We start from the raw sequence: 24,907 nt of genomic DNA, 5'->3' as shown, positions 1-24,907 counted from the left end.
TGGGTATTTCAAACAATGTAAATGTGGCAGAATTTACTGCTGGGTATCGCGAACAATATAAATGTGGTGATATATATTTAAAATTATACCGCAAGGGACACAAGTATAACAGGGAAATGGGCTAACTTTGTGAAAATATGTGTGGGATTTGCTTTTAATTTTTTAATACACCGCTTTTATGTATACGTGTATATGGGGGTGGGAATATATATATATATATATAACTTAAATGATCTGAGATCCTTACACTGAAAAAATTAAAGAGCCAACTTGCCTGGATATTAAATAAGAAAATAAGCTTTATTAGATTTAAGATTTAACACTTTATTCAGTATTCTAAGTTAAGTATGATAGCGGTTAGTATGAAAGCCCCGACGCAACTGCCCTCTGCCTGGACTACTGCTTCCTTTAATAACATGTCGTGTAGCTACATTCTGTAGCTAGACATATGCGACGTCTGGGTGTGAGTGTGGCCTTGACTTCCGCAGGTGTCTTACTTGGCTGTCATGTGCAATGCTAAAGTCTCACAACATTGTGAAATAGAAATATGCTGACTCCACTGCAATGTGCATAGGTACTGACTTGGTTCCCATAAGTTTGATAACGTTGCGCAATATTGTCATTGCGCGATATGATGAAAGGCACTTGGCTTTGAAGCGGGTGTTGGGTTGCAATTATGCTGCTTACAATAATTATGCTAGCGCAGCTGCAGGTGGCCCATCAAACGTGGGAAGAATAATTATGCTGACACAGCTGCAGGTGGCCCATGGGACTGTGGGAAGAATGATTATGCTGACACAGTGCCAGGTGGCTATGGGATTGTAGGTAGAATGAATATACTCACACAGCTGCATGTGTAAACTTCAGCTTGTGGGAATCCAACATGTTGGGGGCCGCCAGCATGTTAACTCCTCCCCCTCTAAAGATCTGGGTCCCGCGGATTAGTTGGCGAAGAAAGATTTTTGTCCCTTTGACTTAGCCGATTTGCAATGTTTATTTCAGGTAAGAGTATCCTTGCTGTGATCTTCGTCCAAATGCACCAAATGAATAGCATAAGTAGCAATGACTCTAGTCCTTCAGAAAGTGCGAATCAATTGGTCTTGTCCCTTAGGTATTTCAGAACTTTAATGTTTTCCATTGTTATTCCGTGTACCAGGTTAAATTTTAGTGCCATGCTGTGGTTTGTAATGCTGGTCAAAACTGGTGGAAGAACCTGTGTTCCAGAACTGATTACGTTTCGTTGTTAATGACAATGGTCTCGTTATCCATTTGAAGAATATAAGAACCGTTTAGATAAATTAAACTTTTACCTGATCCTACTGTGCCCATAAAGTTATCAAGGAATATCGTGTCCTCTTTAATAACTTCTACCGTGGATTCGTTGTATGTAGAGTAGGTACAACTTGTGTGTCCGCCTTTGAGAAGGCGTGCCAGACAACCAGTTTCTGGTAATAAGTCAAGGGATTTCCGGTCGCAGACCATAGCAGAAGATAATTGCAAGCAATTTTCTCTTATCCCATACGTCTGGAATTTGTTGGTCAGGATTGACCTGTATCGCAAATCTATACTGTGACCTCCTTGGATGTTTGCCATTGTGATTAAGTGATTAGATCTGGCATCAGTTACCTTAGGCAAGGACAGCACATACAGAAGGAGCGTGCTGTTGGTGTAGATCGATGGCTTGCCATACTCAATGTCTTCGATAGCGTTGCTGTATGGCAGGACGTCGATTTCACTAACAAGTTGGTTGACTTCATCTTTGCTCAAAAGGTTGCTGTTGATAATGCTAGCTTTAGCCATCTGGCAGGCGCGGACTAGCTCGTTAACGGCCTCCTTTAGAATGGTTATTCCGTGCTGGATTTCTTGCTCTAATTCTTCCAGGTGCCTTCGATCACGGACTTTGTTCGTGATAGTCACTATTCCATTTAGCTTCTGCAATAATTCATTAGTCTTTTTGAAAATGACATTGTTTACTTTGTATTGCTGTTCAGTATTTTCCTCGAGGACATTTTCGTTGCGAAGGACTTCATCCCAGTCGGTGGCATAAGGTGAGCCAGTGATCCACTTCCAGGCAGACCCAATCCAATTAATTGATCGTCTTATTCTTTCGGATTTATGTCCTCTTAGTTCGCTCAGGTGTGTGCGGATTCTGTTTCTAGTGTTTGCTCTAGACTGGTTGTTGCCAAGTCATATCGCTGCAGCTCAATGGTATGAATAAGTTTGAAGTGCCGATCTATAATCCATGCGTATCCATCTCATATGGTAGTTAGTGGTAAGTCTATCTCGAATATATCGTACGAGTGTACAGTTGCGCAGAGGCAGATGCAATTAATAAAATAAAGACATTAATCTAATTTCATTGAGCTAATCTCCCATACCTTTACCCCATATGTATATTTTAATTCTAATATTAATTTTAACGAAAGGGTCGTGGTGATCCTTTTTAACCATAAGCGTTGATGATTGCAAATGACCTACTCGGGGCACGGGTAGCTTCACGTCAATTAAAGCAAAGACTTTATGGTGGAGTTAAACCGCACCGATCGTAATCGTTCGGACCAACGAGTTATTTCGAATTGAACCAACCTCTGATTGGATCGGCTACAAAATAATTTGCAGCCAAAGTCCTGGGACTAAAGAATCTAAGCATGAGATTTGCCTTGTGACCAATGTTATCTCAGACGTTTTTTACGTCGGTCTTGTGGAATTTTTTTCCACTTTCAGTAACAATAGTTACATTTCTGTTTTCAGCAACAGTTTCTTCTTTGTACAGTGGCTTTTGTTTAGCCCTTATCTGTTTATTTGCAATAAATAATTTGTCTTCTACTCTGAAGGTGCGTGGGGTAGAACTATTATTGTTCAGCCAAGCGTTCCTGACCTCCTGCTCCCCTTCTAATAATGCTTTAACGTTTTCATACTTTTTTTTTCTCTGAAGTCGAACAATCCCTGGTAGTTGACTCTAGAAGTCCTGTTAAGAAATACGTCTGCTGGCTTTTGCTTAACAACAGAATGAACGGTATTGTTGTACTGGTCCACTGTTATCGGGACACCTTCCTTCGGAGTTAATCTATTAAATTCAACAGAAAAGCAGCGGTATATTTCAATCAAGGTTGAGTGCAAGCGCTCAGCCTGACCGATGCGTTCACTTCGTTGTGTGGGGGTTTGGTAGACTTCTATACCTTGTGAGCGGACATAGTTTAAGACAAGAGGATTTAGAAAACCTCGTTCGTTGTCCATTAACAATATTTTTGGTACTGAGAAGTAGTGCAGGAGATCAGTAAGCTTTTTTCGAATGTGTATTGAAGACTTGTTCCTTATCGCAAATTGCTTAGCGAATTTTGAAAATTTATCTATTGCGCTAAGGTATTTTTGTTTTTCCTTCTCGAAGATGTCTATATGCAGAATCTCGCAGGGATAGCCTAGTGCCTACCAATTCCTTTCCATTAATCGGTTGAAATAATTCGCCATATTTTTTAATTATTTCGCTTATCCTTCTTCTCGATTTTAAAGGAAGGTCCCTAGACATTGTATAATTTATTTCACTGGATATTCGGGCCTTAAGGGGTATTTTATATTTCTTAATTTTTAAACATTGTTCTTCCTATATACCACTGCTCCGATATCCTTAAGAGTATCGTCGCCAATAATCCCATCGAATGTTTTAAGACCGGGAAGGATAAAGAAAGTTATCTCGGAATTAATGCCTAAGTCTGTAACAAATTTCTAAGTTATTTTGTCGGTTATGCTGCACATTGCATGTGCGCAGCCCCCGCTGATCGAACGCTAAATAATTTCCGCACAGGACAGCCCTGTTTGGTCACCGTTGGGCTAATACAATTCTTATTTGCATCCGTATCGACCAGAAAGTCCAGCGTGCGGCCATCGGAAAGTTTGTATTCTATATATGGTACGCTAGATGGCCGTTCGGTGAAAAATCCTCTTCTGGACTGGTTCAGCTTCTTTCTCCGTGTCGTCTGTGGTCACATGATAAAGCCGCTGTTGCTTTGTGTTTTCCGACCTAGCATCACGTTTGGAGGGGTTTGGCCGGTTTATACAGTTTACGCGCCTACTCTGAATGGACGGGTCCACGTCCATCTTTTCAACGGGTGGTTGCGAAGAAGTAAGTTGGCCTAGCTTTGGGGATTCCTGTTGATTTGAATTTCGCATTTAGAAAGGGAATCTTCGCTCCTGGGGACGCCACGTTGTCCTTGGAGGTATTGGTGGTGCCTTGGTGGCACCTAAACCATGCACGTGATCTATTATCGCGTTCATTGGTGCAACAACGCGATTGTCGTGGCGTGCGCTGTGAATCGTATAGTTTCGGAAATTAGTGTTTTGAATTTCGAGGCATGCGGAATATGCCTCAGGTAGGGTTTTGGGACGTTGTATGAGGAGCAGTTTTGCCAGCTATCCGTTCAGGCCGCGGATGAAAACATCCAAGGCGCGATTTTTGTAAGTGTCTACGAGGACTCTTGTTGTCTCCACAGAGAACGTCTCTGTTTTAATTTTATTTATGATTAAGGGGTATTGGTGGTTCACCGCAGCGTAGAATTCATCAAGCCGTGAATTTTTTTGGGAGAATTGATGGAGTTTTCCTCGCCCCGGTGCTTCTTCAGTAACTGCTGGGGTATACTCGCCGTGTCCAAGGTTCGTTTACAATGAATTTGTATTTCGGGGCGCCTTGCAAATCGTTTTCATATAAATTCACTTTATTGGTAAATTCCCTAAACTATAATATAAAATGTAAAAAATGTGTATCTATAATTCACTTAATTTCATTGCTTGCTTTATAATTCGTGATCGGCTAGCGGTACCCCGTGTCCCGTTAGGAACGTTCTGTTAGGGCGCCGTACTGGTCGCCGTCTAGGTATGTGTGAATGTGTCTCTGTGACGCCTTGCGCCGGCGTGTTCCTATTATGGTTAGTGGCAGTGCTAAGCCTGCTGCGGCCAGCGTCGTATGCCTGCGTATCTCTGCTGCGGCCAACGTCGTATGTACGCGTAGTTCTGCTGCTGCCAACGTCGTGCGTATTCGTGGCTCTGCCAGCGTCGTATTTATGGGTGGCTCTGCTGCCAACGTCGTATGTATGCGTGACTCTGCTGTGGCCAACGTCGTATATTTGCGTAGCTCTGCTGCGGCCAACGTCGTATGTAAGCGTGACTATGCTGTGGCCAACGTTGTATGCGTAACTCTGCTGGCGTCGTGTGTATGCGTGACTCTGCCGCCGAGGCTTATGGCGATGGCGCGTGGGCTCGTGACATTGTGGGCCTTCGCTTAGCGGGGAGCGAGCGTAGTTTAAGGCGTTGTAGAACGATCAAAACCAGCTTACCCACAATCCTCAACCCACGGCTCTCTCCTATGACGGGAACTGTCTTGCGATGGTCAAAACCGATACGCCTTTCAGATGCCCTTCACTTGCTGCTCAGGTGACAGTCGCAACTTTGCGCCCCGTTAGGTGAGATCCGTTAGCCTCGGTACAGTCACGTTGTTGCGTTTCACCTCGACTCACCCCTACTGCGGTTGCCGACGTACTTCTGCCGCGGACGCCGTTTGGCTGAGCGCGGGATTACGATGCTGTGGAGGGCGTTTGCTTACGAGAGAGCGAGCGTTGGCTAAAGCGTTGTAGAGCGGTCGAAACCAGCTTACCCACAATTCTTAGTCCACGCCTTTCTCCTATGAACCGCACTGGCTTGCAATGGTCAAAACCGATATGCCTTCCAGAACGCTCCAATAGTAGCTCCGGTCGCAACCACAACCGCGTGCTGACTGACTCCTGTCTTCTCGTGTTGCCCTTTTTATAGCCAATGCTCTTGATGTTGCTAGCATAGTTCGTTGCGTTGCCATGATTACGGTGTTGCTGTGGCGTGTTGCGGCAACTTGTTGCGCTAGTGATATTTCTGACACTTGTTTGTGTCCCGTGTTGTGTTGGCAATGTCGCTAATCGTGTTTTTATGATGTTTCAGAGACTTGTTTGTGTCTCGTGTTGTCTGTAGTACTGCTCCTGTGTTATGGGGTGGTGGTTTTGTGTGGGCCAAATTAATGGATTATATTTGGTCCTCACATTCCCGCCCCCCCTCCCACTTCAGCGATTTAAACCCCCCCTGTCTGCTACTTGGATCGTTACCTTCCTTCTCCTGCGCTAATTGCTCATCGTCCGATGATAGCTCGATCGTGTCGGCCTGTTTTATTGGGCTATGTGGCCGGTTGCCCTTGCCAATTGTGGCGGCCTGGTCTACCCGTACCCTTCCCAGGATGTTGGTTGTTGTCGGTGGTCCGGTTGTTGGCATGTCGGCCTCGACCGAGGCAACCTCCCGTACTGCTGCGAGTGTGGCGTTCCCAAGCGAAGCAATTGCGCGTCTGGCTATGGATCCGGCGATAGCTGTGTTCGCCGTGACTATGCGTTCTGTCTGCGCGTACGAGACGGAAGCGCGTCGGGCGTTCGCTACGACGGTGGCTGCGTTTGCCGCAGCTATACGAACGGCGTATACGGCTGCCTTGGGATCACTGTCGGCGTCCTGAGCGGTTGCGCGTGCTGCGGGGCGCATATCGTCGGCGGTGGCGTTCGGGGCGTCTGCGTGTGCCTGCATACCGGCGGCGCTGGCGTAGGCAGCGATCGCTGCTCGGTCTTGTTCCGTAGTACGCGTGCCGTTGGCGTCGGTGTTCGCAGCATTTGGTGGTGTAATGGTGCGTGCGACGTAAACGTACGTATTTGCGCGAGTAGTTGCACGCATGTTGTTGACGTCGCCGCCCGTAGTTTTCAGTGGTGTGATGTTGCGTGCGACGTCAGCGTACGAGTGTGCGTGTGTAGGTCCACGCGCGTTGCTGACGTCGGCGCCAGTAGCTCCTTCCAGTAGCACGACCCTAGGGCGCTTTGCTTCCTCTTCCTCGTAGCGCTGGCGCATACGCTTGGCGCTGTTGGATAATTTGGCGTTATAACCCTCCATTGTAGATTGTTGGTTTGTCAAGAAATTCGTGGCAAAAAACATGTTGTCACCTCGGTGGTTTGCGATAGAATGACCGGTGCTTGCATATCCTCCCATCCTTGACATTAATTAATATATGTTTGTTTTCCCCTGAATTTATTTTAATTTCGATTGTGTTTATTATTTCCTGGTTTCGTGATCCCTCCGGTCTCCGATGAATGGTATACCTTTAGTTCGGCAATGCTTGCCGTCTTCTCCTTCCCGCTATGGATTTTCTTAGTTTGACAATTACTGGGGAGACATACCCCAGGATTTGGTAAGGGCCATCATACTTGGGTGCCAATTTCGCTGCAAATCCCTCCGCAGCCTTTGACAAGTGGTGCTCCTTGGCAAGGACCAACTCTCCGACTACGGGGGTCCATTTTCTCCGCCGTAGGTTGTAATGACGTGCTTGATCTACTGCTGCCCGCTCCGTATTCTGCCTCACTATTCTGAATGCCTCCTGCATTCTGTTGGACTTCTCCTCGGCCGTAGCGAGAGCTGCACTCTTCCCAACGTTGACTTCATCGAATAGGGCTCCTGGCAGTCGTGGCTCTCGTCCTTGCACGAGGAAAGTAGGGCTGTAGCCTGTAGAAGCGTTGACACTACTATTTATCGCTAGCCCAATTTCCGGGAGGAGGTCGTCCCATCGCTTATGTTTTGAGTTGGTGAGCTGCGCTATGATCCGTTTGATGGTCCTGTTTGCTCGTTCTGTTGGGTTTTCTTGGGGAGTATAGGGTGCGGTGTATTGTTGTCGTACGCCAACTTCCTTAAGGTAGCGCTGCCAGAGCGTGCTACAGAACTGTGCGCCGTTGTCGGATATGAGTACTTTGGGGACGCCAAACGTTGCGAGTATCCGTTCCCTGAAAGCCCGGCGAAGGCTGTCTGCGGTAGCACGTCTCAGTAACATGGTGTTTCCGTGTGTAGACCGTGGTAGGGGTCCAACGAAGTCGACGCAGACCGTGGCAAGTGGTTCCTGGGCTACCTGTGAGAGCATCTTTCCGGCTGGCTTTTGTTGTATTTCCTTGTAATTCTGGCAGGATTCGCATTGACGTACATACCGGCTGATGTCACGGAACATACCGGGCCAATAATATCGGTTGGCGACGCGTGCTACTGTCCGGTGGATACCCATGTGTCCCGCGCTTGGTATGTCATGATTTTCCTGTAACACTCGCTGTCTGAGTGGTGTGGGCACACACAATTTCCATGGTACCGCCTCTTCGTCGTGTGACCGGCAGGGAATATGGCGGTATAAGTGTCCATCCTGTATCGTATAGTCGGCGTATTTCTCCGGTTTGGTGCGTACCTCGCTGACCCGCTTGTGCCACCACTTGCATTGTGGTTCCGTCGTCGTGGTAAATCGTAATGCTTCCAGCGGCTGTCGAGATAGAGCGTCCGCCAAAAGGTTGAGCTTTCCCTTACGATACTCAATGTCGAAGGTGTGCTGCTGTAGTTCTAAGGCCCATCGCGCTATGCGGCCAGAAGGGCTCTCAATGGAATTTAGCCACCTTAGTGACATGTGGTCGGTTATTACTTTAAATTTGTAGCCTTCCAAGTATGGCCTCATCTTACGGATTCCCCAAACGATGGCCAGACACTCCTTTTCGGTGGGTGAATAGTTGGCCTCTGCCTGGTAGAGCTTCCGGCTGGCGTAAGCGATCACTCGCTCGCCCTCTTCTAACTCCTGTGTCAGCACTGCTCCAGGCCGTAGTTACTCGCGTCCGTCTGCAGGGTGAACGTTTTCGTAAAATCCGGGCATGAAAGTATGGGTGCTTCAGTGAGTTTCCGTTTGATGATGTCGAAGGCTTCTTGGTGCTCGGTTCCCCATCTCCAATGCTTGCCTTTCTTTAACAGGGCGGTGAGCGGCTGGCTTATAGTGGCGAAATCGGGCACGAAACGGTGGTACCACGAGGCTATTCCTAGGTATTGGCGTACTTCTTTCGCGCTGGTCGGTGGCTTCAGTTCCTGAATAGCGGCAACCTTTCTGGGTCCGTGTGGATCCCTTTATCGCTGACCACGTGGCCCAGGTACTTGAGTTCTTTCCTAAAGAAATCACACTTCTCTGGATTGATCCTGAGGTTGGCGCGCTGTAGTCGTAACATCACCTCTCTTAAATTTCGGATGTGTTCCTCTAAAGTTGTGCCTATGACGATAATATCATCCAGGTACGCAAAAGCATGGGGCTCCATTTCTGGCCCAATGACCTGGTCGAGCGCCCTCTGGAACGTGGCGGGTGCCGAGTGCAAACCAAAGGGCATGACACGCCACTGGAATAGGCCGCATCCGGGTACCGTGACAGCCGTGTAGGGGCGACTGTTTGATTCCAGCGGTACTTGCCAGTAGCCGTTCTTCAGGTCGAGGCTACTTATATATTTCGCTTGTCGTAGTTTGTCCAAGATGTGCTGTATCCTTGGCAGCGGGTATGCGTCGGGATCTGACTTGGCATTGAGCTGCCGGTAGTCCACGCAAAGCCTCCACTTACCGTTCTTTTTCTTAGCTAACACGATCGGGGCGCTATGTGGGCTGCAGGATGGCTCGATGCGTCCCTTCGCGAGGAGCTCGTCGACCTCGTTGTTAATTATGCTCTGCATCGCTGGATTGCGCGGGAAATACCGTTGCTTGATGGGACGGTCGTCAGTCAGGATGATCTTGTGTTCGGCTACCGTCGTCACTCCGCTCATGGCCTCGAACTTTTTGAGTTCTACTGCCAGAAATTCTCGTATGCGATCCGTCTCGCCTTCTATACCACTATGTTCATTGCTGGGTGTGTCGCCGTTAATTCCGTTCCTGACATCGTACTTGCCGTTCCTCGCACTCGGTGGTGTTATACTCTGAATGGTCTCCGCCGTGGCTCCAGGAGGCGGTGTGTGCTGAGCAAAGGGTCTGGTTAGCACGAGGTGTCCTCCTCCACATGATATGGCTGCTCCTAGGCTCCCCAACGTATCTAGGCCAAGTATAATGTCGTCGATTGCCCCGGGCATCACATGTAGGACTGTGTGCAATGACGAATCTCCGAGGCGTACCTCTGTCCTTACGGCATCGAAAATCGTAGTGCTGACTCCGTTGGCCATTGTTATTTCGATGGCCACTTTTACCCTCTCCCCGCTTCCAGAACTCACCACGTGATTCGCGAGGGTGGCTGAAAAGAACCCCTTGAGGCCCCTGTATCGATAACTGCCTCCGACGATACTGCTCCAATCTGAGCTGGGGCATATAGGCGACCGTGTTCCTGGTACATGACTACCGCTGATTCGGCGCTGGGTTCAGTGGGCTCACCGCGCCTTGTCCTTGGTTAAGCCCTCCGTCGTTTCCCTGACGTCGACGGCAGCATTCAATCGTGCGTATATCGTTTCGGCCGCACTCCCATCAAAAAATTTTCCGTGGGTTACGACATCTCCTTGCATAGTGTCTTTCTTGGCCACACCTTCTACATACCCTGGTCGGATCGAAAACCCGAATTTCTGGGGTGAGTGGCGCTGTACCCTCGGTGGCTGCTGGTGGGATCTTCGTTCCGACTGCGGTGATGAAGCTGTAGTTTTGTCACCAACGACGTGTCTCGCTATTTCGCGACGTGATCCATCTGATGTCCGTCGGTAACCTTCGTGGATACCTTGATATTCCTCGGCGAGAGAGATGAGTTCTCCTAGGGTGTTGAAATCTCTTCGGCGAATGTAGAGTAAATAATCGGGGTGGCTATTGCGGAAAATTCTTTCCAGGCGTTGCTCGTTGCTGTATCCGGCGTGTCTCATCAAGCTTTGTATCCCTAGGACATAATCTTTATATCTTTCGCGGGCGTGCTGCCTTCGTTGCGGTATTTCGTCCTCGAGACGATCGAAGTACCTGGCTGGTAGAAAGAAGCTTAAAAAGTCGCGCTTGAAGGTCGTCCAGTTGCTTCAGTGTACGTTGTTATTGCGGTACCATTGAAGAGCGGTGCCACCTAGCAATTCGGGCATCGTTTTTGGGAGCAAGTCTACGTTTAGCGTATAAACATCGGCTAGTTCTTCCAGCCGTTCGACGAAAGCTAGAGGATCCCGTCCACCGTCATATTTCACTGACCACTTTCTTACCTGGTCGATGATGGGTGCGAATATAACGGTCGGTGCCTGAGATGCACCGTTGGGTGGTACCGCTACTCCGGATGATGCGCACTGTTGTGGGGGTACTTTGTTCCTGAGAGGGAACGCAAACTGGTTGTGCTCAGCTGGTCTATCGGCGATATTCATGGCTACGCCTCTGTTCGGCGGGATCGGTGTCTTAGATCCATTTTCCTCACTCGTGTTTGCTGTATTTTCCTTCCTATATGCGGCTTCTAAGGATAAAAATTTTGTGTGTATTTCCGAGTCAACATTTGATTTTGACGCCATGGCTGCTATGCGCTTTCTGATATCTCGGGTGGTGCCTGTCTGCTCAATGCCCAGCTCCTCTGTAATGGATATCAGCTGCTCCTTTGAAATATTGTCTAGCCACGTGGTGTCAATCTGGTCGGCCATTTTTCTGTTAGGTTTCTAGTCAGGAATGTTCCTTCTGTATAAAATGTGTATCTATAATTCACTTAATTTCATTGCTTGCTTTATAATTCGTGATGGGCTAGCGGTCCCTCGTGTCCCGTGGAACGTTCTGTTAGGGCGCCGTACTGGTCGCCGTCTAGGTATGTGTGAATGTGTCTCGGTGATGCCTTGCGCCGGCTTGTTCCTATTATGGTTAGTGGCAGTGCTAAGCCTGCTGCGGCCAGCGTCGTATGCCTGCGTATCTCTGCTGCGGCCAACGTCGTATGTACGCGTAGTTCTGCTGCTGCCAACGTCGTGCGTTTTCGTGGCTCTGCCAGCATCGTATTTATGGGTGGCTCTGCTGCCAACGTCGTGTGTATGCGTGACTCTGCTGTGGCCAACGTCGTATATTTGCGTAGCTCTGCTGCGGCCAGCGTCGTATGTAAGCGTGACTCTGCTGTGGCCAACGTTGTATGCGTAACTCTGCTGGCGTCGTGTGTATGCGTGACTCTGCCGCCGAGGCTTATGGCGATGGCGCGCGGGCTCGTGACGTTGTGGGCCTTCGCTTAGCGGGGAGCGAGCGTAGTTGCGATGGTCAAAACCGATACGCCTTTCAGATGCCCTTGCTGCTCAGGTGACAGTCGCAACTTTGCGCCCCGTTAGGTGAGATCCGTTAGCCTCGGTATAGTCACGTTGTTGCGTTTCACCTCGACTCACCCCTACTGCGGTTGCCGACGTACTTCTGCCGCGGACGACGTTTGGCTGAGCGCGGGATCACGATGCTGTGGAGGACGTTTGCTTACGAGAGAGCGAGCGTTGGCTAAAGCGTTGTAGAGCGGTCGAAACCAGCTTACCCACAATTCTTAGTCCACGCCTTTCTCCTATGAACCGCACTGGCTTGCAATGGTCAAAACCGATATGCCTTCCAGAACGCTCCAATAGTAGCTCCGGTCAAAACCACAACCGCGTGCTGACTGCCTCCTGTCTTCTCGTGTTGGCCTTTTTATAGCCAATGCTCTTGATGTTGCTAGCATAGTTCGTTGCTTTGCCATGGTTACGGTGTTGCTGTGGCGTGTTGCGGCAACTTGTTGCGCTAGTGATGTTTCTGACACTTGTTTGTGTCCCGTATTGTGTTGGCAATGTTGCTAATCGTGTTTTTATGATGTTTCAGAGACTTATTTGTGTCTCGTGTTGTCTGTAGTACTGCTCCTGTGTTATGGGGTGGTGGTTTTGTGTAGGTCAAATTAATGGATTATACTTGGTCCTCACAAGTTGATACTTCAAAGTTCGGATGTCGCGTTTATCCGCGTAATGAAGTGATAAGCCCTCCCTAATGCCACTCCAGTTGGTGTCGAATATATTGTACGATATTAGGGAAATGTCAGCTGTTCCCCGAACCTTTTGGCGAATGTTCTGTAAAATATCACGGTATATCTGTTTGTTTCTTACCACCTTGAAGTCAGACAGGATGCTCTCAACAGAGTGCACCCACGAAATGTATTGGACGGGATTGCCGTCAAAGGTTTTCAATTCTTTCACACAGTCGAGTAACCTGGAGATGTCCTTAAGATCCGCCTCCATTGCAGGAGCTCGCGGTTCTGCTTCCGGTACGGATAATTCGCTAGTTCCTTCTAAAACGTCGAGCCGGGATCGCCGATTGTGCAAGACAGATACCCGCCTATCTACGCTGTTCACCTTCTCCAAGAGTGCGTTAACCGCACCTGTCAAATTTGTAACGGTGGTCTGCTGCGCTTCCATTATCCTGCAAGAAAATATTAAGATTTATTTTTAGATATTCTACTTACGCCCCTATCACGTATAGGTTTTGCATTAGCACACTTTTTTATAATTTTTTGGGCTATCAGCCTCTTTTCACTTTATACTGCAAGGTTTTTCCCTTTTTTGCAATTGCTTGGGCTCTCAGCCTCTTTTCATTTTATTGTGCAGAGTTTTTCCCCTCTTTGCAATTTCTCGGGCTATCAGCCTCTTTTAACTTCTTATAACTCACGGTTTATTTCTTTTATATTTTTTGGGTTATACTTTTTACTTTATACACTAGCTTCACGATCCCTGCTCGGGCGCCACTTAAAGGATCTGAGATCCTTACACTGAATAAATTAAAGGGCCAACTTGCCCTGGTTACTAAATAAGAAAAGAAGCTCTATTAGATTTAAGATTTAACTCTTTATTCAGTATTCTAAAATTAAGTATGATAGCGGTTAGTATGAAAGCCCCGACTCAACTGCCCTCTGCGTGGACTGCTGCTTCCTTTTATAACATGTCGTGCAGCTACATTCTGTATCTAGACATATGCGACGTCTGGGTGTGAGTGTGGCCTTGATTTCCTGCAGGTGTCTTACTTGGCTGGCATGTGCAATGCAAAAATCTCACAACATTGTGAAATAGAAATATGTTGACTACGCTGCAATGTGCATAGGTACCGAATTTGTTCCCATAAGTTTGATAACGTTGCGCAATATTGTCATTGCGCGATATGATGAAATGCACTTGGCCTTGAAGCGGGTGTTGGGTTGCAATTATGCTGCTTACAATAATTATGCTAGCGCAGCTGCAGGTGGCCCATCAAACGTGGGAAGAATAATTATGCTGACACAGCTGCAGGTGGCCCATGGGACTGTGGGAAGAATGATTATGCTGACACAGCTGCACGTTTAAACTTCAGCTTGTGGGAATCCAACATGTTGGGGCTGCCAGCGTGTTAACTTATATATATATTTATTGCGCTGTCATAAAGTTTTGGTGGGAAAAGATTACTTTTGGCAGGAAAAAGATTATTTGCGGGAGCCACCAAAATTTTACGGGGGAATATACTTTATAGTATGTACGTGTAATTAAATTATTAAAACCGCTGGTTTCTTCGACGGCGATTTTTTATTCGTTTTAGCAACACTTTGTTTTTACAACTTCTGAGAAGGACACTTGGTATCATTGCTTATTGCCCACTATTTTATTGACTTCCCCACATACTTTCTCACTTTCTTTAGTATTCTTTGTAAGTTCTTCGCATATCTTTTCGCTTTGTGACTTGAAATTTTCAGTTATTTTAGATAGATTTTTCATTTCGTTCACACTTTTTTCACATGACTTTTGGGCAATTAGCATTGCTTTTACCAGTTCGGTATACCTTGTCTCAATAGCTTCCAGTAATTTTTTCATTTCCTTATCATTGTTTTTTATTGTTTTTTCGAGCTCGCCTTTATACTCATTCAGGTGTATCCCAATTAACTTAACTGTCTCCTGTATTTCTCTCATCGCTATATCCACATTTTGTATATAAACAAGACAATCATCGCACATAAATTTTAACATATAACTTGTGTTGAGCATATTGGGAGCATACTGGTCAAATTCCGCGCATTTATTTGCCAAGTGATGCACCTTTCCACATACTCCCTGGCATCTTATTCCCGATTCACCCTTTATTGCATTTTTACATTTAGGCCTTATTGGGTCCGGATTCTGCATTTTCGCATATAAAATTTTAATTTAATTGTGTTTTTCGAAATTCTTTTACATTTATTATTTCAAAAACTTAGCAGCATAAACAATTTAAGCGTCTATTTAAAGGTTTTATTGATTAATAAATTCAATCACCGAATTAAACACCTCACAGCTTAAAAGCACGTCTGTCTTCTTCAACAAATTTCACAATTTTTGAATAAGCCCTAGAGCACATGAAAATGTCAAAATATACGGACCAATTCTAAATATTCTCGCGGATTTTTTTATTCCCGCGGAAAAATTCCTCCAATTCTTTTCTCCTGGGGAGAAGAAAAATTGGGGAATAGGAATTTAGAATTTTCGAAGTCAGCTGTTTTGTCAATTGAAATTTCGTTGCGCATTTCTTCTTTTGTTTAAAAAATTGAAAAGTTTAATTATTGTTGCGAATTTGTTTGAAATTAAGAAATAAGGTATAAACAATGCACATTATTGCATTTCATGTGGTATACACTGAAATGAGTAATGAATTGGTGCCACAGCAACATCAACAGAGGAGCATAAGAAGAAGACGGCGGGTTAGCACAAATCCGCCGGAGTTACCTGCTTTCATTCTGCAAAGCAATTTTCTGGCGGCCACGTCGACTTGAGTTCGCCTTTCGCCATATGCCAAAATCTAATTAAGCCTTCTTAAAAAATCCTTGCGCAATTTCTGAATGGCTGCGTCAAATATACAAAGAGCTCTTGCGTTGCTTATGATATACTTTTCGACTTAAAATAAAGAATATTGTGGTTGCTGTTGTTGTAGTATTAACAGTTAGAATATTGTGGTAGAATGTAAATACATATTTTAGCGCATATTTGTACAAATAAGTGTTCTTTCTTAAAAGAACCAATTTCCTTTAACTATTTTGATGCATTCCCTTTAATTTAACTAGTGAAAAAACTCCTATGAAATGACAAAGAAATCTCCCTCTCCCTCACATTCATAATACCTACTTTTCTCCCATAACCGGTTTCCTCTTTTTCGAACATTGTTCAGAATAGGAGGAAAGGGAGAAGTGAAAAAACTCTCAAGGAATTTTTATTTAGAATACGAGGAATGGGAGAAGGGAAAAAAGTCGTACGGAATTTTCGTTTAGAATTGGGCTGATAATTGACATTAAACAAAAAGTGCAACATTATCAGTGATTTACAACAGATGTCGCAACGCTGGTTAAAATAACCAACTGTAAAGCGGAATAGACGTAGCAATTTATCAGTCAAACAAAGCAACGCGGTACAGAATGGTTAGCGCTAATGCATACTGATAATAAAGGCTTGTGAATCTTCGAAATTGATCTAACTACGTAGCTATGGAAGGTTGTCTGCAAATTTCTCTCTTCTTACCTACTTACTTAACCGTTTAAACGGTTACGGCCGTCCAACAAGGCGCGCCAGTTGCTTCTTTGCTCTGCCAGCTGGCGCTAGTTTGTCACACTAAGGTAGTTTAAATCGCCCTGATCCTTTCAGCGGAGTAGGAGCCGCCCTCTTCCTTTGCTTCCATAGGCGCGATCAGAAAGAAATACTTTACCCATGTATTTGCATGACAATAAGCTATATCTTAGAGAAAAAGAGCTTTGTATCAATAGAATTTTACTTTTTAAATGCAATTATAACATTAAATTGGAAAACACTAAAATTTTTGAAAATGGGTGTGTCACCGCCCCTTTTATGACTAAGCAATTTTCTATGTTTCGGGAGCCATAACTCGAAGAAAAATTAACATATCGTAATGAAATTGTGCACGCATATTTTCCTTGTAGCAGAAAATATTTCTAGTAAAAATGGACGGGATCGGTTAAAGACCACGGCAACTTAGATATAAAACAAGTTGAAAAGGGTCCTAGACTAGAATAATAAGCTATAACTTAGCAAAAAATAGTAGATAAACTGGGCTGGGCGTTATAGAACTCACCTGTTGTAAGGCTCCTCCTGCTGCAAATACGGTGATGGCGATGATGTGCTGGCTGTCGCTGCTGCTCTCTCTTTGCACGGTAATACTTGCCGACAACTTTTGTCTTCTTTACTTAATATGGTTAGGTGCAAGGGTTGATCGTCGAACACGGAATATGGATTTCACGATTTTCTCACCCAGCTGGCGGAAAGTATGCTCATGGGAAGGATTTTATTAGTATTTGTTGATAGCTATACTATCCCCAACGTTGCACGAAAGCCGTTACTCCACTTTATCCAAATGATATAAAACTGTGTATTTAGGTTACAAAGTTCACTATTCAATTATGGTTTTATTGATACAGCCGGAATAAAGCGTGTATTTAAGTTACAAATTTCACTCATAAATTATGATTCTACTGATAAAAGTATACAGGCGAATTCCGAATTATTTAGTTCAATGCACTACAAGATTTCAATAAATTAGGTGCTCAAAGCAAACTAGCTCCCTTTTTCACAAAAGATAAAATTTAGCAACTGCTATACTCTGCAAAAATTATAATACTCGAAATCACAAGATGCAAAACTACTTTGGGGTTTTGTTTTTAACAATGACAATTTTTTTTTTTTCTCCAATTTTGAAAGCCAATCTGTTTAAGCGACTTAAACTATGAACATTTTTCGTTCGTTTGTTTCAGTAGCCATTGAGTGTGCTTGTAATTCTCAACTGGTTAGTGAAATATTCTAAAGACATAGTTTGAGTTTTTTAATTAAAAGCGAGGTTCTTCGGATGGTGTGCTAATACATCAGAGCCCAGTGCTCGCCTCCATATCACACTTTGAAGGGGTTCTTCAAATAGAAGATGAGGTAGCTCATTAGAGCGAAACCTCAGAGTGCCCAACGCTCGCCCCAAATTAAATAATTAGAGGTTTTTCTTGTAGAAAATGGGGTGCCAATACCTCAGAGCCGTCCCGTGCTCGCCTCCATATCACATTTTAAAGGGTTCTTCAAATAGAGAATGAGGTGGCTCAGTAGAGCGAAGCCTCAGAGCCCCCAGTGCTCGCCCCCAAATTAAATAAATAAAAGGTGTACTGATGCTATGCATCCTCCCATGACTTAAACACACCAATAACACTAAAACTACCCAACTTAATAAACTGAATCCCTTAAAATAAACACAAATAAATAAATAAAGGTGTACTGATGCTATGCATCCTCCCATGACCTAAATACACCAATAACACTAAAACTACCCAACTCAATAAATGGAATACATTAAATCAAAAACCCCATATACTCAATACAGTCCATTAATAATAATAATTTATAAATTTAAAAAAAGGAATGCTTGGTGGGAGTTGAACCCGCAACCCGGGCGTTTGGTCGGGTACGTCAGCCACTGTGCCACGACTCATACGCTTACAAGCACATAAAATTACTCATTTATAACTCATATTAAACTGCTCCTCCTCAATTGCCCAAAGCTTAGACATGGTCCTTCGAGCCGGATCACTGGCTCGTATGGAAATTTCATTAGACGACTAAGCCGTCTAAGGGGGAGTATGTTTAAGCGACTTAAACTATGAACATTTTTCGTTCGTTTGTTTCAGTAGCCATTGAGTGTGCTTGTAATTCTCAACTGGTTAGTGAAATATTCTAAAGACATAGTTTGAGTTTTTTAATTAAAAGCGAGGTTCTTCGGATGGTGTGCTAATACATCAGAGCCCAGTGCTCGCCTCCATATCACACTTTGAAGGGGTTCTTCGAATAGAAGATGAGGTGGCTCATTAGAGCGAAACCTCAGAGTGCCCAACGCTCGCCCCAAATTAAATAAATAGAGGTTTTTCTTGTAGAAAATGGGGTGCCAATACCTCAGAGCCGTCCCGTGCTCGCCTCCATATCACATTTTAAAGGTTTCTTCAAATAGAGGATGAGGTGGCTCAGTAGAGCGAAGCCTCAGAGCCCCCAGTGCTCGCCCCCAAATTAAATAAATAAAAGGTGCACTGATGCTACGCATCCTCCCATGACTTAAACACACCAATAACACTAAAACTACCCAACTTAATAAACTGAATCCCTTAAAATAAACACAAATAAATAAATAAAGGTGTACTGATGCTATGCATCCTCCCATGACCTAAATACACCAATAACACTAAAACTACCCAACTCAATAAATGGAATACATTAAATCAAAAACCCCATATACTCAATACAGTCCATTAATAATAATAATTTATAAATTTAAAAAAAAGGAATGCTTGGTGGGAGTTGAACCCGCAACCCCGGGCGTTTGGTCGGGTACGTCAGCCACAGTGCCACGACTCATACGCTTACAAGCACATAAAATTACTCATTTATAACTCATATTAAACTGCTCCTCCTCAATTGCCCAAAGCTTAGACACAATCGATAAAACAGTTTACTTGCTGCACACTTTGCGAAATTGTATGCTTTATTTCGAAAATTTTATCACTTTGCTCAAGCGTAAAAACAACTTGTTTTAAAGAAATTTAATTTTTTTTGCAAAACGTGGATTTTTTCACGAAAAAATAGAAATTGACAGCTGCTATGCCTTGCAAAACTTATAATAATAATAAAAATTCATATGACCAAAAGGTGGTGGTTTTTTGACAGATCATGCCAGATCGCCATCCTGTACTTGCGGCGAATTCGACTTGGTGGATTTTGCGCGGTGGAGGCTGCCACACGTCCATGAGGAGACGCAATAGGGAATTTAAGGGTAAATACAATTCATTAATTTTGTGGTTAATTCAATATAATACAATTCCATATAACAAAATACAGTACAAGATACGGAATATGTATAAATTCATGGATATACGTATGTACAAGAGCGAGATGGGACGGGTGGCAGCCTACGCCGCGTAAACATCCTGGCCCGCCTAGGCGTACTAAGGGCCTAACGTGTGCTGCAGCTCGGTCAGAGCCCGGACTGCCTCTTGAATTAATATTTTTCCAACTTTATGTTTGTAAGTTGACGTGTGCTATCCGGTGGCGCTGCATCGTATAGTGCGATCTCCAACGCTGGGTCGCGGGGTTGAATGCCCGGTTGGCGCGCGACCATTAGCCGTAGTAGTCTGCTGTGGACGTCGGCGATGGGGATGCGTAGCGACGCGGCGACGTGGTTTTGGAAGGGATTCCTCTACGGGTGGTGCTTGGCGGCCTCCGGTGTCGCGGTGTAGCAGAGTGTGGTGGAAGCCCCCGCAGTCACGGCATCGTTCGTTTGAGTTGCAGTCGTGGGTGCGATGCGATAATGCTAAGCAATTTGCACAGAATTTGTGTGCCTTGTGATGGTCATACTTTGGTGAGCTGGCATTGCCTTGAAAAGAGGACACACCGACAGAGCGTGATATTGCAGGCATAGCCGGCACTTGCGGTAATCGGCCACCACGGGGTTGATGCGTCGTGACGGGGCTGCGGGCACTATGACTCGCGATTCCAGCGAACGGCGTGGTGCGTGCACAGGAGTGCGCTGACGATCCATCTGAGGAAGATAGGATAAAATTACGTTTTAGTCACTCGTGAGGTTGGAGTGAGTGTGGATAGGGGTTAAGATTGTTTCTGTTGATTTTACGATAGCACAGGGAGTTGGACTGTATTATGGTCTGGGGATGCTACTGAGCCTTGAGGGCCTGAGTCAGGCTCAGAGGGCGGTAGAAAGCACAATTTTGTGATAGGCCTGGTGAGTACGCCATTCTGGGTGCGTACGTCGACTACTCGGATATCGCTGTCTCTTCCTAGATGGGTGCCTTCTACGCGTCCTAGGCGCCATTCAGTAGGGGGCAGGTTGTCTTCCTTGATGACGATTAGATCGCCCATTTTAGGGGGATTTTGAGCGGTTTGCCATCGATAACGATTGTGTAACTCCATGAGGTATTCATTCTTCCAGCGCTTGCTGAATTGGTGATGTAAAATTTTCAACCGTTCCCAACGGTTGATCAAAGAGAGGTGTTCATAGTTCGGTTCGGGGATGGCGAGAAGGGGTGCGCCTCGGAGAAAGTAGCCAGGTGTGAGGGCGGTGAGATCCGCTGGGTCCTGAGAAACCGGGGAGATAGGACGAGAATTGAGAACGGCTTCGATCCGAATTAATAGAGTCGAGAATTCTTCAAAAGTGAAGCTGTGTGTTCCGGCAATCCTTTTAAAATGGGTTTTAAAGCTTTTGACGGCAGATTCCCATAATCCGCCCATGTGGGGTGCGCCGGGGGTACAAATTTCCAATCGATGCCTTGTGGCGTATACTTTTAGACAATATCTGTCGAGACTTCGTTGAGGAAGGTGACGAACTCTACTTCGGTAGCTCGCTTAGCACCAATGAATGTTGTGCCGTTGTCGCTCATCATTTGTTTCGGGTACCCTCGGCGCCCTACAAACCGGGCAAAGGTAGCGAGGAAAGCCTTACTGGTGAGATCCGAACACAATTCCAAATGGATGGCTTTGGTTGTGAAGCAAACGAACACGGCCACATAGCCTTTTACGAGTGTTGGAGATTGGAGCATTGAAGCTTTTATTTGAAACGGGCCCGCGAAGTCTAGCCCAGTAGTAGTGAAGGGGGGCTCGAAAGTGCATCGTTCGGGGGGTAAAGCTGCCATTATTGGGGATTGCGTTTGTCGCTTATGGAAGGTGCAGACTTTACATTGGAAAATACATTTTTTCAGCTGAGGTTTGAGTCGGGGGGTATAGAATTCCTGCCTCATAGCTTGTTGCAGGAGGCGGACTTCCGCATGGAGGAAGCTCTCGGGCAGGAACCTTATATAAAGGGTAGTAAATCTAGCCTTTTCGGGGAGAATGATGGGATGACACTCATTGTAGGTCATGTCGGCGTTTACTAATCTTCCGTTGGCACGGAGAATCCCGTTTCTATCCAGGAAGGGGTCAAGTGCCAGTAGGGGACTTCGCTTTCCGATTGGTTTTGACTTTTCGAGAGATGCTCTTTCGGAAGCGAAGAATCTCGACTGAGTCAAGCTCAGCAGACGGGGTTTCACGCGCATGACGTCGGCGTAAAAGAGGGCGGGATCGTTAGGGGTACGATTGCCTCCTACAGCATTTCTAAGCCGAATTACATATTTCAATATGTACGCTGTTACGCGTAGGGCGCGGGGATAGAAGGAGAACCGTTCCAAGAAGTCTTCTGACTCTTCCGCTGCATGCAGTGAATTGACTCGGCGAAGTCCGGGGGGTACAATATTTCTGGTCGTTGGTGTTGGCCAGTCCTCGGGGGGTCGGGAAAGCCACTCTGGGCCATTCCACCATAGCGATGAGTTAGCGAGATCGTCGGGCTGCATCCTCTGGTTCCAAGATCCGCGGGGTTGTCTTTGCTTCGCACATGTCGCCAAGGGACATTTCCAACGAGGACTATAATCTGCGCTGTTCGGTTAGAGACATATGTTTTCCAGGAGTGGGGTGGCTTTTCCAACCAGGCTAGCATGATTTCGGAATCGGACCACTTGATTAATTTTTTTGACTTAGGCCGAGATGGGGTTGGACTACGGCGACTAATTTTGCTAATAAGAGCGCTCCGCAGAGCTCCAGGCGTGGCAAACTAATAGTTTTGAGAGGGGCCACTTTGCCTTTGGACACTATAAGGTGAGAGTGGACCTGAGCACCGACGGTACTTCTTAGGTACAGGGTTGCGCAATACGCCTTATCTGAAGCGTCGCGGAATCCGTGGAGCTCAATATATTGATCGGGCGTAAAATTCATCCATCGGGGTATATGGATGGCTGAGATAGAGGGAAGATTTTGAGAGAACTGCACCCATTTGGCTAGACGGATGGGTTTAACATTCTCGTCCCATTCGGTTCCGTCTAACCACAATTCTTGCATGAGCATCTTCACTTGGATCATTATGGGCGTCAGCCCCCCCTGCGGGATAGAAAAGTTTCGCTATGGAGGAGAGGATATGCCGCTTCGTGGCTGCAGTGGATGCCGGATTTGAGTCGACGGTATACAAGAATGTATCCGTTAGGGCGTTCCACTGGATGCCAAGGGTCTTGGCGGTGCTAGTCTTTTCGAACTCGAGAAAGTTTGTTTCCAGCAGATCAGTTTTTGATATTTTTTGTAGGATGTTTGGATGGTTTGCCTTGATCTTTTTTAGGGGAAAGCCGGCTGAATTGATAGCGTCTATAGTGTCTGTTTGGGATTGCTCGGCTGATTGGAGATCATGACTGCCAGATAAAATATCGTCAACATACGTCTCGGATTTTAGTATTGGGGCTGCGCGTGGATGAGAATCGGTTACATTTTTCGACAGCTCGTGTAGGGTGCGAATAGCCAGCAAAGGCGCGCAATTAACCCCGAAGGTAACCGTTTTCAACTTGTAGTCCTTGATTGGACTGTGTTCGGGGGTTCGGAATATTATCCGTTGGTAGTCTCGGTCATCGGGGTGCAAGAGAATTTGGCGGTACATTTTCTCGACGTCGCCATTAAGCACATATTTCAATGTTCGCCATTTCAGCAACATAAGTCTGAGATCGGGTTGGAGGGTTGGTCCGGTACATAAAACATCGTATAGGGAGTGACCGGAACCCGACTTTTTAAAGGCGTTGAATACAACTCTGACTTTTGTTGTCTTCTTGTCTGGCCTTACGACTGCATGGTGAGGGAGATAGAATGAGCAGTATTTACCCAGGGATTCTATTTCATTGGGACTGCATTCTTCCATGTGGCCTAGGGACAGATATTCTTTGAGCAGTTGGTCGTATTGCTGCTTGAGATCGCCCTTTCTTGAGAGAGTACGTTCCATGCCATGGAACTGTCGCAGGGCTGCAGTACGGGATTGACCTAGGTTTATATCGTTCGGGAATGTTGATATAAAGGGGAGCCGAACCATATATCGACCGTCATCCATGCGAGTGGTTGTGCTTTGATAAAAGTCTTCGCACATTTTATCTTCTGGGGTTTCCACTCGCACCCTGGGTATTTCTTCGATTTCCCAGAATTGTCTTAGCTGTTCATTCAGCTGGACATTCGTCACTTCCCACGCTTGAAAGGAGTGTGATCCGACCTTTTCCGGGGTTTGGCCACTTATTATCCGGCCAAATATCGTGTTTTGTGCTAGCAGTGTGGGCGAGATCTTTTCTACGCCATTTAGCATGATTTGAGGGATGAGATCGCTGCCTAACACCAGATCGATTTGGGAGGGATTCTGAGAATTCTGTTCTGCTAGCTTGAGGTGTGACCATTTACGCATTTGGTAGTTATTTAGCCTGATTGTTGGGAGTTGCCTAGTAAGCCGAGGTAGCACTATTGCCTGGGCCTTTATTTTCACCTTGTGGTCATTTGATGCTAGGGTCAGTGAGCATAACTTGTTGGAGGTTTGTACTACTCCGCTTCCCATGCCCGATATTTCAAATAGGGAGTGGATTTATTGGAGACCTAGCTTGATTTGAGCTTTTGATGAGATGAAGCTACGCTCTGACCCTTGATCCACTAAGGCTCTGAGCCTGAAGCAGTCCCCTCGGTTTTCTATGGATACTATCGCTGTGGGGAAAATGGTCTTGCTATCATTTTCTGCATACAAAGATTGGATGCGGGGAGCATTTGAGGTGGTGGGAAGTTCCTCGTTGGGATCTGTGTTGGCAACGTCCTGAATAGTTGCTACTTGAGCTGTTGTTTTCCGAGGGCCATTAATTTTATGAGATACTCCGGCGTCGTGGAGGGTGGAGTTGTGGCGACCTTGGCAGTAGAGGCACGTTCTTGTGCTTGTGCAATCTTTTAAGAGGTGGGTTTGGGACAGGCAGTTTTCGCACATTGTGTTTTCTCTCACGAATTTTTTCCGTTCAGGGATTGCCAGCTTTTTGTAATGCAAGCAGCTTTGTAGCGTGTGGGAGACCTGCTTGCACATTCTGCAGGCGTAGATTTTCTGATGCTCGGCCACATGAGCATTTGTGCGATTTTGGGTATAGTTGCTGTTCTGCGGGGGGTTGCGGCTTTGGTTTTGGGTTTGAGCCTGCCTGAACTGGGTATTGTTCTGACTTGGGGAAGGCCTTGAGAAATTGGTGGAGGGTGGATTATATCTGGGTTTGGCTGGTCGCCATTGA

Source organism: Eurosta solidaginis, chromosome X, assembly GCF_040869045.1.
Source record: "Eurosta solidaginis isolate ZX-2024a chromosome X, ASM4086904v1, whole genome shotgun sequence".
Lineage (NCBI taxonomy): Eukaryota > Metazoa > Arthropoda > Insecta > Diptera > Tephritidae > Eurosta > Eurosta solidaginis.
This window is presented reverse-complemented; position numbering follows the sequence as displayed.